We start from the raw sequence: 18,734 nt of genomic DNA on the forward strand, positions 1-18,734 counted from the left end.
CTTTAGTTAAAGGAAAGACAAGAGTGTTCACTAACCTGAAGTTCAGTGCTCTTTAAAAAAAAAATTGTGCAAAAGAATACTCAGCTACCCTCTGTTCCTTCTATAGTCAGCTTCTCTGTTAGCCTTATAATGTATTAACTTTCTTGGGCTGTATTAGTTTTCTGTTGTTGCCATAACAAATTGCCACAAATTCAGCAGCTTAAAACAACACTCATTTGGGGCACCTGGGTGGCTCGGTTGGTTAAATGTCTGCCTTTGGCTCGGGTCATGATCCCAGGGTCCCAGGACTGAGCCCTGCATTGGGCTCCCTACTCAGCAGGGAGTCTGCTTCTCCCTCTCCCTCTGCCTCTGCCCCCCAATTGTGCTCTCCCTCAAACAAATGAATAAAAATCTTTAAAAAACCCCACTCATTTATTATCTCACCCTTCGGTAGCTCAGAGGTCCAATCATGGCATCCAGGACTGCTTGGGGTCTCACAGGGCTGAAACTAAGGCAGCAGCAAGCATCTGGAGGCTCTGAGTCTAAGCCTGCTTGCAGGCTCATTCAGAATTTTGGCCAGATTTAGTTGCATGTAGCTGTTGGACTGAGGTATCTGCTTCCATGTTGGCAGTTGGTTGGTCAGAGGTGGTTCTCATTTCTAGAGGCCACGTGTATTCCCTGACTCTTGGTCCCCTTCCTCCATCTTCAGAGTTTTTCTCATGCTTCAAATCTCTCTGACTTTCCCCTTCTGCATTTCCCTCTGCTTACCTCTTCTTCCACATCTTTCTGACTCTTCTGCCTTCACTCCTGCTTTTAAGGGCTTCTGTGATTACATTGGATCTATCCAGATAATCCAGGAAATTTTCCTATGTTAAGGTCAGTTGATTAGTAACTTTAGTTTCATCTGCAAAATCTCTTCACAGCAATACCTAGATTAGTGTTGAATAGCCAGGGGATGGGAACCTTGTGGGGGTTCCTCAGAATTCTTTAGAATTCTGTCTACCATGTAGGTTTTAGTTATATCTGTGTACCAGATAATTATTTGGAAAATTTCCCTAAACCTTTTCATCTTATAAAGGCCAGTAGGTTTGGTGGTATAAAAATCTACTATCTAGAAGACAAAATTCTATAAACAAGGCAAACCCTGGGTATAGCAGTTTCCAAACTATACCTTAAAGTTTGGGATGGAACTTTATATTCTATTCCTCCAGGCCTGCACAACTTGTGTCTAGTAGATAGTCCATGGATGTTTATTGCTCTTGGGGCTGTTATTGCTATTCTGACTATGGCTGCCGATATAAAATGGGCCCAAGTCTATGTAAGTTTTAAGCAAATTCTAAGGGCCTGTGATGGACTATGTGCCCTTAGAGTCTTTTAAAATAGCCTATATCACCCAGCTCATAGAAATGGTTCTTCAGGATGGCTCACAACCTTTCCACCTGTCAGCCTCAGCTTATCATGCAACCTCAGCTTTGCTGAGGAGTAGAGTGAATGTGTTTACATGTTATTGACTAGTAGAAATCCTGAAAGTGTGATGATTCCTGAAATTAATAGTGAAAATTTAGGTGCATTCTAGAGGAAGACTCTTTTCTTCCCCATTCCATATTCCTCTATGGCCCATATGGAAAGGAAGTCCCTCCAAACCCTCCATACTTTCTGGGAAGTAGCTGAGGTGTGGTTTCTGTGTTTCTTTCTACCTCTTACATGTTTTCTCCAAAGGGGCAGGAGTAGCTAATCTTATGGGTAAGAGTCTGATGTCCTCTGGGTTGAGTCCGGTGTCTTACAAGTTAGGGTTTGCTTTAAAGCAGGGAACAGACTTAATGCTTTCTCTCCTGCACTGACTTCAACATGGGAAGGTAAGGACAGTGTGTTCCTTCCTCTTCTTACTTTTGTGTGAGAGTTGCAGCTGTGTCAGGGCTGGAGCTTTCTTTCTGGATCTGGCCCTGCCCATTTCTTTGATCTCATTTCCTGTCACTTTTTCTTTCTATCCATCTTTTTCCCTAGAATATGCTAGGCTGGTCCTTATCTCTGAGCATTAGTCCTTGCATCACATTTCTCTGTTTTATTTCCTTCACAGCACTTTTCACCATCTAAAATTTTCTTTTTTTAAAGATTTTATTTATTTGTTTGTCAGAGAGAGAGAGAACAAGTGGGGGAGCAGCAGACAGAGGGAAAAGCAGGCTCCCCACTCAGCAAGGAACCCAATGCAGGACTCACTCACAGGACCCTGAGACCATGACCTGAGCCAAAGGCAGACTCTTAAATGACTGAGCCACCTAGGCATCCCTAAATTTTTTTTTTTTAAATCTGTTTACATTTTGTATTGGATTGCTAGGGCTGCCAAAACAAAGTGCCAGAGATTGAGTGGCTTAAACAATAGAAATTTATTTTCTCTGGAGGCTAGAAGTCCAAGGTCAAGGTGTCAGTAGGGTTGGTTTCTTCTGAGGCTTCTCTCCTTGGCTTATAGATAGCCTCTTCTCCATGTGTCTTCACATGTCTGTCCTAATCTCTTTTCTTGTAAGGATACCAGTCATATTAGATTAGAGCCCATACAATTGACCTCATTTTAACTGAATTACCTCCTTAAAGACTCTATCTCCATACAGTCACGTTCTGAGATATTGGAAATTAAGATTTCAACATGTGAATTTGGGGAGGGCACATTCAGCCTATAACACATGTATATGGTTTGTGTTGTCCCTACTAAAATGTAAGTCTCATGGTAGAAGGGATCTTATCTATTTTGTTTGATGCTGTATCTAAAGCACTTAGACTGGTACCTGGTGTATAGTTAGTGCTCAATAAATACTTGTTCAGTAAATGAAGAAACCTAGATAGTTTAGATATCTATAGGCTGTAGGTATGTATAGTATTTACATAGTTTGGACAGCTGTAGGATTTGTGACTAATAATATGTGAAGGGAAGGCAGGAAAAGTCTTGGGGGATTTTCTAGCTTAGACGATTGAATGGAGAGTGGTATTCCTCAACATGATAGGAAACACAAGAAAAGGATCAGGGTTTCAGGAAAAAGTTCTGGACATGTTGAGTTAGAGGTATTTGGGATATATTTAAGTGGGAAAGTTAAGAAGACCTTTAGATGTATGCTCTGAAATGCAGTGAGAGATCTTGATTAAACACATAGATTTAAGAATCAGTAGTTCATAGACAGTAGTAAAATCAGGATGGCAAATGAGATTATTCAAAAAACACTCAGAGGAAGAGATCTAATATAGAGGCAAGCAAAATACTAATTTTAAAGTTTGGGTAGAGAAAGCAATGTTTGATTGAGAAGTGGAAGGATATAAGAGGAGAGCAAAAACTGAGGTATCAGAATCAAAGGAGGAAAAATATCAAAAAAAATATCAAAAAATATCAAAATATCAATGGTCATCTGTGTCAAAGGGTAAGAAAGAGTATTTCTCAAAGACTGTTCCAAGGAATAATCCTCCCATGAAATGCTATTTGGAAGATTATTTTGTGGTCAACTATTGTGAGAAATGCTGAAATCTACGTACTTCTCTTGCAGAATCACACACACACACACACACACACACACGCACGTACGTGCACACTAGCCTATTACTATCTCTGAGAAGTCTTGCTGTAAAGAAACCCATAGTTTTAATTTCCAAAGTAAAGTTTCCAAAGCTTATTTGGCCATGAATCACTCTCCTTTCTTTTTACATAACTATTATTAATAATAGCACTAAGAAACACTCTTTGGGAAACAGGGCAATAGCATAATCAATTAGATAAGCATTGAAATATTCCTTTGCATTTGACAATTAAGGGGTTTTGGGGATCTTGCTGGAGTTGTTTCTGTAGAGTGGTAGGGCCTGAAGGGATGGAGTTAAAGCAGTAGGATAATCTGCTCCTTCTATAAATTTGACCTCAAAAAGGAGGAAAAAACAGAAGGCAGTATCTTGGATGGATGATTGTGTTTTAAGGTCAAATACATATGTTTTGAAAGGGAAGGATATGACCAAGTTTATAGACAATAAAGAGATTGAGGAAGAGTAGCAAGAGGATTTGAATAATCAACAGAATAAGATCTACAAGGAGATGGGAGAAACTGAGAAACAGGAGAAAGTTCTCCCCTTTCCCAGGGACTGGAGGAAAGGAAAGGAGAGGATGCAGTTATAGATGAGATGTAGTATAAGGAGATTGAGAAAGCCCATGATAACCTCAGTTCCTCAGACAAGAACACGTGCTCAGTTGTCTTTGGTGCTGAAACAAAGGATTCTGTCCTGTAAATCCCCCTCCCTGAAAAAGCTCCTGTCTGATCTTCCTCTGTTAAAGTCCTTTCCAAATGTTATCATTATTACTCCTATAGTCAGGGAGTCACTTCTACTTTGGACTCCTATGTAGGCATCATTGTCCTGTGCCTTTAATCATCTGGCATCTTTCAGGTCTCTGTCTCTAGGACTGAGATTTGTCTTATGTATTTCTGTCTTCCCATTACCTTTCACAAAGTGGGGTGCTATAAACATTGTAGAAAGATTAGTGAGTTACAGGTAGCACCACAGTTTGCCCACGACCACGAATTCAATGAATTGCATTATTACAGCTTAAAGAATCTTAGTACCTGAGCATAGTTACACAGTTGAGTTTTTTACACTTTCAGTGTTGTCTTTTTTTTTTTTAAAGATTTATTTATTTATTTATTTGACAGAGACAGAGATAGCGAGAGCAGCAACACAAGCAGGCGGAGTGGGACAGGGAGAAGCAGGCTTCCCACCGAGCAGAGACCGATGCAGGGCTCGATCCCAGGACCCTGGGATGATGACCTGAGCCAAAGGCAGATGATTAACAACTGAGCTACCCAGGCACCCCCAGTGTTAAGTCTTATATTGAAAATTCTCCAGCTGTGATTTCTTTTCATACAGTTCTCATTACCCATGCCCAACTCAGTTGATTTCATCTCTGCTTTCTTTGCCTGGTTGTCCCAAAGTGTGTCGCCTTTGTAGTTCTGTGTTTAAAGCATTTATGAGTGCAAGACACATAATTAAAGTTCAATAAATGATGGCTATCATTATTGCTATTATAACAGATTCAACTCCCAACCAAGGAGAGCTTCATTATCAGGGATGCAAAGTTTTATATTTCTTAATTACCTAGGTGCTATTCTACTTCTTGACCTTCTCCACATTTTCTTTCACAAATCTTTTTTCTTATTAACTATTTAGTGTTCTCTACCTTAATTTTTTTCACCACTAAATCTCTTATTTATAGCTATGTATTTAATATACTTATTTGCTTAATATACATATTTTTATTTTTTTTAAGATTTTATTTATTTATTTGAACAAGAGAGCAGGGGGACGAGCAGCAGGAGACAGAGAATCCTGAAGCAGACTCCCTGCTAAGTGCAGAGTCTGATGTGGGACTCAATCCTAGGACTCTAAGACCATGACCTGAGCCGAAATCAAGAGTTGGCCGCTCAACCGACTGAGACACCCAGGCACCCCTTAATATACATATTTATACTTAGACTTTTTTTTCTCCCCAGTATTTTTCTTCTCTCTCATCTTTCTTAATTTTAAGCTGTTAAAAATCCAAAGTAATATTTTTTTATTCATTTCTCCTCCAACCATAAGTTGCCAACGAGAAAACAGAGAGCCATCATTTTTTTTCACGCATTTAACAAATATTTATTTGTTGGGCACTTATTATGCACCAACTACTGTTCTGGGCACTGAAGATACAATGTGGTAAACAAAAATGTCACTGTCTTTATGAAGCTTATAGTGAAGGACTCAAGCAATGCATAAGTAAAGATTAGGTGATTAATAGGTGATTAGGTGATTAATAAACTTGCAAACATTAAGTAGGTCATTGGGCAGTAAAGAAGTAACTCATAAGAAATGTGTGGCTTGGGCTAGATGACTGAGGAGAAACTATTTCATGAGCAAAGATTATAGGCAAGCTGTATCTGAAATGCCAGACTAAGAGATGAGGGAAGTTTATCCGGTCATATAACAGAGCAAGTCAATCAGGATTCACAGTGGGAAGACCCAAAATGTAGTCAACCAGGCCATATGTAGATGACAGTGGATAGCTTTAAGAGTTGTAACCATTTTTGGTTAATTCTATCACTATTGCCTGAAAGCAGCCCTACTAAAGAGTTATTGTTGATAACTGTCTAGGGGATCTGAGTCTATGCTTTCTCAAGGTAGCAGCAGTAGGGGAATCCATGAGGCATACTTTATGATTTGAATTTTCTGTTTAGGTTATTAAATAGGCAGGCAGCTGTCATGGTATAGATGAAAGCAATTTTCTCTCTAATAGATGCCAGAACTTAGTCTATTTTAGGAGAACAAATCTACTAGGAAAATAATTGGTTGAATTATGGAGATGTTAAGTTTTTGGTGTCTATGAAATCTTCAGTGATGAAAGGTCCATTAGTTTAATGTATCAATGACCTTTAAGAGGAGATCTGAGCTGGAGACAAGATTTGATATTGTCTGACCCAGTAGGAATGGATGAGATTCCCTAGGAATGGTGTGCTGCATTTTTAAATATTTAGAGCCAGCTAAGGAAGGAAGTGGAAACAAAAGGGCTAACTGGGAGAAGATGGAGGGGGGGGGTCACAGGATTGATGAATCTGGTTAAGATAAAAAGCAGGTATAGGGAGGGTAACTGAGTGAAAGAAATGGAAGAGTAAAAGACATTCAGAGAGTGGGGTGGCTGCATTCAGTCTTTTGAATCTGGAACAATTCTGACTGACACGTTGTGGATGTGCCCAAGGGGTGACTGAAAGTGTGTGAAAGATTGTTAGGGAAGATGTAAAGGAGAAGAAGCATAGAACAGTGATAATGATGAAAGTATAGAAGAGATTAAATCATGGGATGAGAGAGGATACCAGAAATGTGAGTCTGGTAAAGACCAACCAGACCCAGCTGCCATCTGTAGAGATAACTGTGGCGTGGAGGCATCTGGGTTCTTCTAGAGTCAGTCACAGCCTGGGATAGGTTGCATTTTTTGAGAAAATATTAGTTGTTCAGGATGTGGCAACTCAGGTTTCTGTGAGCCTCCATTGCATTGGTTCTTGGGTCAGAGTTGTTGGTGTGTGAACTTACACTAAGGCTGCTAGGTGGAGGTCCTTGTTATATATAAGGGATCTGTACTCTAGGAGTTGTATACCGTGAAACCTCAAGGAATCCATGCTGATTGTTAGCCCGAATCCCTGCAAGTATAGCATCCAATCTACAGAGTTTTCTGTAAGCTCAGACTGGGGGAGGGAAGCAGGGCTACATCTAACTCATTTCTGAGTGCCCTAAGGAATGAATGGAAATGAGAAGTTGACAATGGAGAATGGGAGCTATTTGGGGCATCATGTGTTGACCTGAGGATTAAGCAGAGAGTAAGTACTAGAAACAAAGACCTGGGTGAGGGACCAAAGTCACTTCCAAAATCATGAAACCAAGGAGGTAAAATGAGAAGATGAGCAAATTACATGCATTCCAGATATAAGAGACAATGGGTCAGATATGGAGTGGGTGAAAAATGAAGTCTAGTTATTAACATGAAAGAAAAAGGAATCTGGTTATATGGTATATGGTAGATGGTTGGTGTGCAAGGCCCCCTTTTTTGAAAAAGTAATACAATTAAAAAATAAACCAAAAAATTGCATCATTGGAGAATTAAGTCTTGGCAGCTTCTAAGTAGCAAGGTGATCTTGAATAATCTTTTAAAGTCCATGGCACTCTATCTTCTCATCTGTAAAAATTAAGCAGTTCAGTCAGATGATCTCTTAAGTTTCTGGTAGCTCTGTGAATCTATAGCATTTATTCTTCCCCCATTCACATCCTTGTTATCCTCTCCTAATCTCTAGCATCCTGTTTTGGGTCCCAAATTATACTGAAGGGATCCACTGCTTTCATGCAAGGCCAGCCCTGCATTTTTGTTTCTTTCTAATATTTAGAATTGAAGTAGCTGCAGACATTTGGAAATAGCTCACATCCTGCTTGACAACAGCGAATTACCGAACTTCTCTAAAATGGAACATGACTGAATTGTTTACATTTTGGTTTTGCTTTGTTATCAGGCAATCAATATGAACTCCATTGACATATTGTGTATCAGATGAGTTTTGTGCCTCATCACATTGGCAGAGCGAAGAGTGTGATGGCTGCTTCAGGGAGTGGAAGAGGATGAAAGGAAGACAAAGAGTGAAGATGGAGAAACAAGATGGTAGTGGTGGAGAGAACCAGCAAATAGAGAATGCTAAGGTGGTGCTGAGAAGGAATAGAGAGACTTTTCTTCTCCTTAACGGCAACGGAGGGAAGAATCCAGCTGATGACAATATGGGGACATCTGGCTCCAGGAATAACAGATCGTATCGTCCCCAACTCCTTCAAAACGGTGAGCTTTGTGAACATTCTCATTTATCTGTTGTGGATAGTGATTACCCAGCAGATATATTCTGTGAGCTTTTCTTGATGGAAGCAGGCCTATTCAGTGAGGTACTCCAACATAAACTTTGAGAGGAGGGGGATGTACACGAGGACTCTATACTTTTATTTGAGAAGCTAAGACAGAAGGATTTGGATGAGGTATTGAAAGTTGTGTTCTTTGATTTTGTTTTGAAATATGAGGGTTGACTTGGACTATGCAAACTACTTCCTTCTCATGTTTTTTTTTTTTTTTTAACCACACATTTAACATGTGTTAGCAGGCTGCTTTTCTTCATTGCATAGCTTGATATGGGAATAATGTCCCATAGGAAGAGGGAGCAGAGCCATAAGCAAACTTAAAACATTACTTAGGGCCTGATGTCTCTTAATAGTCATCTTCTACTAGGTATTTCTCTATGTGGCACGCATACACTCACCCCTGCTTCCTTTCAGTACCTTGTGGTAACTCACTACACGTAAGATTATGGATTTGCTCCCTTTTCTTCCCTTTACCCCATTCCCTTCATTCTACCAGGCTGAATTTGGGTGTGAGGGTAGTCAGGGGGAGTCTAGCTTCACCCTAATTTGCCACCTCTGAATCATACCTTGCTTAAAAGAAGAAAATTCTGCCCATTAACTTTATACAGGTAGCAACAAATAGATTTCATTGCTATCTTTATACACATGGAAGCAGATACAATCTCAGAGGTCCCTTCTGACTCTGAAATTCTTGGATTCTGTCACTCTTTTGGGATTTTTTTTAAATTTAGGCTCCATGCTGGGCGTAGACCCAATGTGGGGTGTGAACTCATGACCCTGAGACTGAGACCCGAACTGAGATCAAGAGTCAGACACTTAACTGACTGTGCCACCCAGGTGCCCCTCTGTGGGGATTTTTAATGGGAAGTTACTGTAGAAGTGAAATGACTGAGAAGTGACCATATTCTGCAGATAAATCCAAGAAATGATGCCATGTTGGCATAACTACTTTTGAAGATGTGATAATGCAGTAAAGAGAATACAGTTCAGCTTGGGTTGGATCTTTCAGCATTGGTATCTCCTCTCCAGTGTTATTATTTTATATCTATTTGGCACCATATCCAAGAAATTGTTAATATTCAGTAATGCTTTCTATCATTAAAAACAGCCAGAATAAAACCCCCCTTTTTTTTCATATGGAAATGCTTAAAGAAATGGAAGGACTTAGGGGCAATTATATCAGAAATGATTCTCAGTCAAGTTTGGCTACTTGACAGCTTATCAGAGAAGGCTTCAGAGAGCTTAGTTTAACTTCCATGTGTACCCATCAGAGAGTAGGAAGAATTCCTTAATTCAAGTAAATTAATCACAGGTTTACAAGTATATGATGATCTAAATTTCTTGTGGCATAACTACTTTTCCATTTAAGAATTGATACCAATTACTTCATGATTGGTACACCAGGTCAGAAATGAAAAGATCTGGAATTTTAGTCAGTCAGAGAGATAAAGACTATTGAGGTATCTAGAACTATCATGAAGAAAGTTTTTAAGAAAATTCCTTATTATCTTTAGTTCAACTGCTTAGAAACCATTAGTGTTCTCAAACTTAAAAAAAAAAAAAAATCCCTTCTGTTCTTTTGATCCCTCTTCCACTCTCTTTCTTCCCTTTCTTGTGCCTGTATTTAAAGTTGTTCAGTGACAACTTACGCAATAGTGTGTTTGGCATCTTTCTGGACACAAAGGAATCATGTCCTCATGTGTGGAAGCCAGTCCTAGTGCAGTGGGAAGGGAATTCAGTTTGGATCTCAGACCCCGAGGAAGTCCCAGATTTGCCTCTACTGGATGTGTGACCTTAGGTGAATCATTTAACTTTTCTGAGCTTCATTTTACCATCTGTAAAATCAAGACATTGATACTTATTCCACAAAGTTCTTATGAAGGTTGTATAAGGTGTTTGTGAAAAACACCTTACCTTGTAGATTGCTACTGAGTTCTTAATTAATTAGGCTTAGAAAGTGAAATAGACATGTGGTCAGTTATGTAGGGTCCTTTAAGGCAGAGCTCACACTTACATATATTTTCCTGAAATGTCTTGAATTACAATACATACAATTACATTCTTTTATGTGTAAATGGTACCTCTAGGTGTAATCACTTATTAACATCTGGTTACTTTCTTTGTTACTATTTTCTGGTTAATTTTGGGAGAGAAAACTATCTGTCCTCCCAGCAGCATTTTTCTCATATTTTGATGCTTTTTGTCAAATACCTTTCCTTCTAAGTGCTAACATTTATGTTAATGTGGCATGGAGATATTGTAGTAAAATTAAATCTGCACAGGGGATAAATGAATGTGTCTTCAAGTGGAAATCTTTGTAGGTTCTAGAAAAGAAAACTTAAAGATTTTCAGCTGGTTATGTTATTATTAGAAACAATAGGATTCCTAATAGCAGAAGAGGCTTTTACATAAGGATCTATAGGTGATGTAGGATTTAACTACTGAAAAACATAATAAGGTAATATTTCCAAAGATTATAAATTATCTGTGAATGATACTAGGAACAACTAAATTTATTGCTCCATGTCATCACTTAGGATCTCTGATGTCAGGGAAAAAAGATCAAGATCAGAAACACAGATGGTGCTCATATTAGTCAGGCATAAGCTCTAGCACCACCTAATAGGTATCAAGAAAGCTTTGCCCAAGTTGGAACAGGTCAAGCTATTTTCCTTAAAGTCAAACATCTTAAGGAGATTTTGCTAAGTTCATTGTTGAGTTTATTCTATTGTGAGTTTATCTTCAAACAGTATTGTACTTGGGTTGGCTTTAAGTAGCTACTAATAATCTTTGATCTTGACCTTAGCCTCTTTCACCATTTGAAGATTGAGTCTGAGGATGGGCAAAGTTCTGTTCATGGGTCATAAAACAGCATTGACTATTTCCATCATTATCTTAGACATTTAGGCTTTGAGGGCAGAAGTAGATTTGTTCCAGTTCTGACAAAGTTTTCTTTATACCTATTAATGTTACCAGACAAAAATCCATTGCCTGATGTGTAGCACAAGCAGTGACACCAGTTTTGCAGCTGGTTTTATTACAAAGTGCCAAGCAAGGAGAGGGGAGAAAAATGATCAAATCTGCCTCCTTGAAGGGCTGGGTTGGGTATATTTAAGAATGAGGTCAGGATGTCATGGGGTACTTAGGTTGAATGCAATATGCTAATTGGATATATGGAAAAAGGAAGGTGTCCTCCCTTCTGAGCACTCACATTCAGAAATCATGGGACCACATGTTCATTAAATGACATTATAAACATGATGAATGGAGAGGGAAGATTCAGGGTGTGTCATCACAGAGGTTACTTTTGTTTACATTGGTCCCTCCTGTGCAATTTAAAAGGATTATTCCGGGTTTGTCCTGGTCTTAGCTAGTCTTACCAGTGATTGGTCAACTTCAGCACAACAAGTTCATAAATCAATCAGGTTAACCAGAGTGTCCTTTGAGTAGAATGGTCAAGCATTTATTAACTTAGTGTGCCAGTTTCATTAGCTCATGCCAGAACTTCTTCACTACAAATATGAGACCATCTGGATTCCTAACGTTGGCCTTTTCTCACATCTCAAAGATCAACTTTCAATGCAAGCAAATGTTACCTGGAAGTGTGTGCCTGTATGTGTGCACATGTGTGTATGTGTCAAGGAAAAGGGTAAGATCCAGAGATGAATTTCATTTTTTTCTCGGAAAGTCCTCAGGAAAGATCTCCCCCAGTTGCCCACACTGATAGCCCACATGTTAACATATCCCTTATTGGCTCTTCTCCTTTCCTTATTTTCCTCACTTACTCTGGGATCACTTCCCAAATAAACTGCCTGCACACAAGTACTTCTGTTTTTGTGTAACCCATTAAAAAAAGACAGAACCATTAAAAAAATAAATCCTTGGGAGATAAAAATGCAACACAAAAATGTGTTCATCCTACTTGGAAAAAAAAAAAAAAACCTTCACATTTTTGTAAGAAGAGAAATTGTAAATAAGCCAAAACCAAATAAACAAACCTTAGTTGTCAAATCACACACACATGCACACACATCCCACACTCAGATTGGTCTAAACAACTGGACAATAGCTTGAGTGGACAATAACTTCAGCAAAGAACTTGCTGAAACATAAAGCCAGAAAACAGAAATTATGAAAAAGATGTAGATGATAAATTAGGAGTTGTAAACCACAGTCAAGAATAAAACTGAAGAAAAGAAATAAGATGCATTGGAATCTGGGTAGATTACATGTATGTAACTTCTGTGCTTTGTAAACTTTATTGAAATTCATATTCAAGGCATTCTTGTCAACAAATTGAATGAAAGAATGTTTGTCTATGAAGTGGATGACCATGGAGAAATAATACTGCACTAAAAACCCTCTGGGTTTTTAATACTAGTTTCCCTGAACACTCTGACATTTGGCAAATCAATTAATTTCTCTGGGTGTATGTTTTCCTGCCTTAGCCCATTGGGTCAATAAGAACTCAAATTTTATAATGACTACAAAAAGTCTTTGAAAAATATAAAATTGTGTGCAAATGTAAGAGTTTATTATATTTTAAAAAAGAGGTAGGATATGAGAACTAAATCTTGCTACTCTTAAATTCATTTGGGCTTCAACGAAGTACAGTATTCCCCAAGATAGTAGAACTTTGCCAGATGTTAAGTTCTCTGGGTGAAATTTCCCTTTCAAAGTGTACACATGTCTTTATTTATTCACTTAAGTTAAATGTCTGATTTGAAGAACCTAATGTAGATTTCATTTTCTTATCCTAAGCCCCAAACACAAGCATTGTTCCCATCTCAAGATGGCTTAACAAACTAATAGCTTGTACCCCTGGAAATCTGAAAAATTTCTGACTTATCTTGAGGGCTCTGAGGAAGGAGCTTCTATCTCTTGGATACTCAACTCCTCTAAGATATCTTTGATTGTGGATTCCTATAGTATGCTCAGAACTATGAAATGTAAAATGGACCATGCCACAGAATTGTTAAAAATTTCCTTCCCTCAAGGAGCTTATAATCTAGCTGGGGAAGTAGGGAGCAAATGTGCACGCAGGAAATTAATACAAACAAATACAAGTTGGTATTAATTCAGATACCTATTGAGAACCTTCTCTAGGCATACTCTAGATGTTTTGGAGGAAAATCCAACTTGTCTTTGAATACTACGTTATAGCAATTCAGTCCATTCTGGGGGTCAGAACTGTTAATATTTTTATCAGTGTCCTTTGAAATTATCTTACCACGTCATCTAGTACAGTGGGAAGGTGAATGTCACAAGTAATTCCCCTTCTTCATTCTTCTTTTTCCTCCACCCCCCGATCAGGGAAAAACCCCTTCTATCTCTAGAACTTGCATGAAAAACCAGTGAAATAATCCAGTGATACTGCTAAGATTAGTGACCCAACCCCTGCTCAACGGGTGCATTTCTAAACCACATATGTCAGGGTTGTCACAACATATAGGTCAGTGTGTGGTTTCCTACATTGTGGCCACTCTGGGGAGAGAAAGCAGGACTGTGTTCTTATGGAAAAAAAAAAGGTATTCACTGAAAAAGACTAGGCAGAGATGGTGGGCTGAGAAAACACAGGAGCACCTGAAGGTCATCTTATTCATCTGGAAATTCTCCCATTGGCCACTGTCCCTCTTCAGCCATGGCTTGTGTTCAGAGTGAGCTGATTCTATTTGACCTAGCAAGTCCCAGGCCAGAGGAAGGACAGAGTGGCTTGGTGAGGGTAGGTGAGGAGATGGCCATCAATATATGTGGGTTAGATGCCTGTTTCCTCATGTCTCTCACAATAAGAGGTTCAATAGTTGGTGCTAAGAGACCTTTGAAGACTGAGGGAGAAAGAAGGCATATCTTCATGGAATGACACAGGAATTCTGGAGAAGGTGGGAGATAAGGACACGGTGACTGCTATGGGGTATACTGATGGTCAGTCCTTGAGTGGCGAGTCCTGGAAATATATCAGGGCATTCTCATGTCAGAATATTATATTCCTTAGTCAGCTTAGAAGAAGGGCTAATTTTAAAGAAATAACCTGGTAATTTTTCCATACTGATTTACACTCAGAAGAGATCTTGGATTATGTTCTATTGGGTAATTTCTCCTATGCTGAGGCAGAATGAGGTCATGGTTAAAGGTCAGATTCTAGAGACAGATAGTGTGATTTAAAAATCCATATCCAACACTTTCTAGTAGGGTGACCTTGGACAATTTGCTTAACTTCTGTTGTCTTGTCTATATAATGGAAATAATAAAAGTATCCATGTCACAGAGTGTAGTAAGGATTAAATAAATTCATAGATAAGAAATGCTTGGCACATAGTCAGCACTCAGTAGTTGTTTCTCATGGAAGTTATGTGCAAACCCACTCCAGCACAGCTGAGAGTTGGAACACATGGGTTTTGCAGTTAGATTGGATCTGGAGTCAATAGAGTTGTGTCCCTTGCTTGTTATGTGATCTGGGGCAAGTGATTTAATCTTTCTAAGCATCATTTTCTCCATCTGTAAGTTGGGATAATAACAGCATTTACTTCATAGTATGTTCTGAGTAATGAATGAGATGATTTACATAAAGTTCTTGATGTAAGATCTGGCACACAGTGAATGCTACTTGTTTAATACACACACGGACATCACACATACACAAACACTTTATTTTGCATCTTACATGATTGACCCTTTGGTCCTTAAAAAGAAAACCCGAAAAACCTTCATTTTCCTAGGGAAGTATAGAATAATGACTCTGAACTGATTATTTATATAACTGGGAAAAATATATCCTTCTAAACTCTCGCTCACATTTTCCCTTTCTATCTCCCATAGCAGGAGTAGAAGAACAGGGAAATCTATTGCAAAACAGGAGGGGAGGAAGAAGAGGACATGACCCCTCTTCTCATGGATGTTGGCCAGCCAGGACTGGCTTTATAATTTGTGGGGCTGAGTGCAAAGTGAAAGTGCAAGACTCCTAGTTCAGAAGTTGATTAGTTCTTAGGAAATCCTCATAATTATAGGAGGAAAGGTCATCTATTACAAACAACCCACCCCCAAACAGTACTAGTCATTGGAGAATATTTTTTTTGTGTATGTGTGTATCCTCAAATGATGCAAAGTATTCACTCGCATGGTCTAAGTATCAGTTAATTTCTTATGCTTAACCAATTTTTAAGCTCTTGGGAGGACTTACTACTCCTCAAAGAGGTGAAAGCTTGACTTTTGTTTTCCTTTGTTAGATATCACTCATACTAGCTTGGGGGTATGAAGAAGATGAGACATGTGCAGGGAATAAAGATGCCTCCATCTTCAGAAGCTAACAATGCATATTAAAGAGCTACTTGTTACTTTTATCTATTATATACTCTGCAGGGAAATTTAGTGATGGACTTTAATTCTTTCAGAGACTATCACATGGCTCAAGCCACCTATCTTTTCTTGTTCTATGGCCAGATTTGAGAGATTGGGCCCTGAAGATGCAGCAACAGAGACGCTGGAGGGGATGTAGGGAATAAATGAAGGACAGAAGGGGGGTTTGAGGAAAGCTGCTTGAGTTAGAGGAAGGAAAAAGGTGGTTAGGGTAAGGAGTAGATGAGAAAAGGAGAATGTAATGCGGGTGCTGGGGAGAGAAGAAGACACTGAGGATGAAGGAAGTCTAGTTTGAAAGGTTCTGAAGTTAACCTGTGGCTTAGGAAGTCCCTGGGAAGGAGGAGAATCCCCAGAGTTTGAGATCCTATAGCAGGTCCTTTCCCTTCATGGGTGAATAGAAAGCCCCAAGGGGCCATGGAGAGAACACTGCTCATCGTAGATCCCCTGGCACTATCACTCCTTAACTCTGTGGGTTGGTCACTTCTCCCAGTGATTCAGAGTCCTCATAGGCAAAGCAAGGGGATGTGGCAGAGGGCCTTACAGATTTCAGTCTTGAACCAGACCATGAATTCCAGGCAAGTGAGTGAGAGGGAGAGGAAAGTTTAGAGAGTGGAAGGAAAGCACAGCCAGAGACAGGAAGGGTGGAGAAGAGGAAGCTCACGGGAATAGAGGGATATTGGGTGAGGGAGAGTGAAGTGTGGCCATTTTTGCCTGTTAAACATTTCCTTATGTTTTTCAATAATAGTTTTAATGAGATATTTACGTACCATAAAATTCTCCCTTTTAAACTGTGCAACTCAGTGTTTTTTGGTATATTTACAGAGTTGTAGAACAACTACCACTATCTAATTCCAGAAACTTTTCATCACCCCCCAGAAGAAACTACCCATTAGTGGTTGCTCTCCATTCTCCTCTTGCCCCTGTCTCCCAAAACTGAACACCTGCTTTCTGTCCCTAAGGATTTGCCTATTCTAGATATGTCATATAAATGAAATCATACAATATATGATCCTTTGTGACTGGCTTCATTCACTTAGCATTATGTTCTCAAGGTTCATCCATGTTGTAGCATGCATTAATACTTCATTTCTTCTTAATTGCTAAGTTATATTCCATTGTATAGATATATCACATTTTGTTCTATCCATCAAGTAAGAAATATTTAGGTTGTTTCCACTTTTGGGCTATGATGAATAATGGTGCAAAGAACATTCTCATACAAGTTTTTATATGGATAGTTTTTCATTTCTCTTGGGTATATAACTTAGGAGTGGAATTACTGTGCCATATGGAACTCTATATTTAATATTTTGAGGAACTGCCAAGCAATTTTCCAGAATGACTAAACCATTTTACAATCTCACCAGAAATGAATGAAAGTCCAGTTTCTCCACATCCTTGTCAACACTTACTATTTTCTATCTTTTTCTTTTAGCCATGCTAGTGGGAATGAAATGGTATCTCATTATGGTTTTAATTTGCATTTCCATAATGACTAATGTTGAGAATCATCTAATATGCTTATTGGCCATTTGTATATTTTCATTGGAGAAATGTCTACTCATGATTTTGACTGAGTTGTCTTTTTATCATTGAGTTGTAGAGCTCTTTATATATTCTAGATATAAATTCCTTATCAAATAATGCCTAGAAAATATTTTAACACGTTTGGTGTCTTTCCACTTTCTTGATGTCTTTGAACCATAAATGTTTTACCTTTTGAGGAAGCCCACTTAATCTATATTTTTCTTTTACTTATATTTTAGAGTCATACCTAAGAATCCATTGCCCAATCCAGTGACATTAAGATTTACCAAAGCTTCTGTCATCATCAAGATAGTATGATACTGGCACAAAAACAGACACATAGATCAATGGAACAGAATAGAGAGCCCAGAAATGGACCCTCAACTCTATGGTCAACTAATCTTTGACAAAGCAGGAAAGAATGTCCAATGGAAAAAAGACAGTCTCTTCAACAAATGGTGTTGGGAAAATTGGACAGCCACATGCAGAAGAATGAAACTGGACCATTTCCTTACACCACACACAAAAATAGACTCCAAATGGTTGAAAGACCTCAATGTGAGACAGGAGTCCATCAAAATCCTAAAGGAGAACACAGGCAGCAACCTCTTCGACCTCAGCCGCAGCAACTTCTTCCTAGAAACATCGCCAAAGGCAAGGGAAGCAAGGGCAAAAATGAACTATTGGGACTTCATCAAGATAAAAAGCTTTTGCAAAGCAAAGGAAACAGTCAACAAAACCAAAAGACAACTGACAGAATGGGAGAAGATATTTGCAAATGACATATCAGATAAAGGGCTAGTATCCAAAATCTATAAAGAACTCATCAAACTCAACACCCAAAGAACAAAGAATCCAATCAAGAAATGGGCAGAAGACATGAACAGACATTTTTCCAAAGAACACATCCAAATGGCCAACAGACACATGAAAAAGTGTTCAATATCGCTCGGCATCAGGGAAATCCAAATCAAAACCTCAATGAGATACCACCTCACACCAGTCAGAATGGCTAAAATTAACAAGTCAGGAAATGACAGATGTTGGCGGGGATGCGGAGAAAGGGGAATCCTCCTACACTGTTGGTGGGAATGCAAGCTGTTGCAGCCACTCTGGAAAACAGTATGGAGGTTCCTCAAAAAGTTGAAAATAGAGCTACCATATGATCCAGCAATTGCACTCCTGGGTATTTACCCCAAAGATACAAAAGTAGGGACCCGAAAGGGTACGTGCACCCCGATGTTTATAGCAGCAATGTCCACAATAGCCAAACTGTGGAAAGAACCAAGATGTCCATCAACAGATGAATGGATAAAGAAGAGGTGGTATATATATACAATGGAATATTATGCAGCCATCAAAAGGAATGAGATCTTGCCATTTGCAACGACATGGATGGAACTGGAGGGTATTATGCTGAGCGAAATAAGTCAAACAGA

The 18,734-nt window shown here is 38.9% G+C and overlaps 1 long non-coding RNA gene across 1 annotated transcript in view; it reads left to right on the forward strand.

The window, feature by feature from the left end:
• LOC116625086 overlaps positions 1-17,620 on the forward strand; it is a 65,709-nt gene extending 48,089 nt beyond the window's left edge. Inside the window, exons 2-3 of the long non-coding RNA XR_004298000.1 lie at positions 8,028-8,344; positions 17,535-17,620. This is a non-coding gene — a long non-coding RNA (uncharacterized LOC116625086). The remainder of the gene's footprint in view (positions 1-8,027; positions 8,345-17,534) is intronic.
• Positions 17,621-18,734: the final 1,114 nt, after the last annotated feature.

This window comes from Phoca vitulina, unplaced genomic scaffold, assembly GCF_004348235.1.
Source record: "Phoca vitulina isolate PV1807 unplaced genomic scaffold, GSC_HSeal_1.0 scaffold73, whole genome shotgun sequence".
NCBI lineage: Eukaryota > Metazoa > Chordata > Mammalia > Carnivora > Phocidae > Phoca > Phoca vitulina.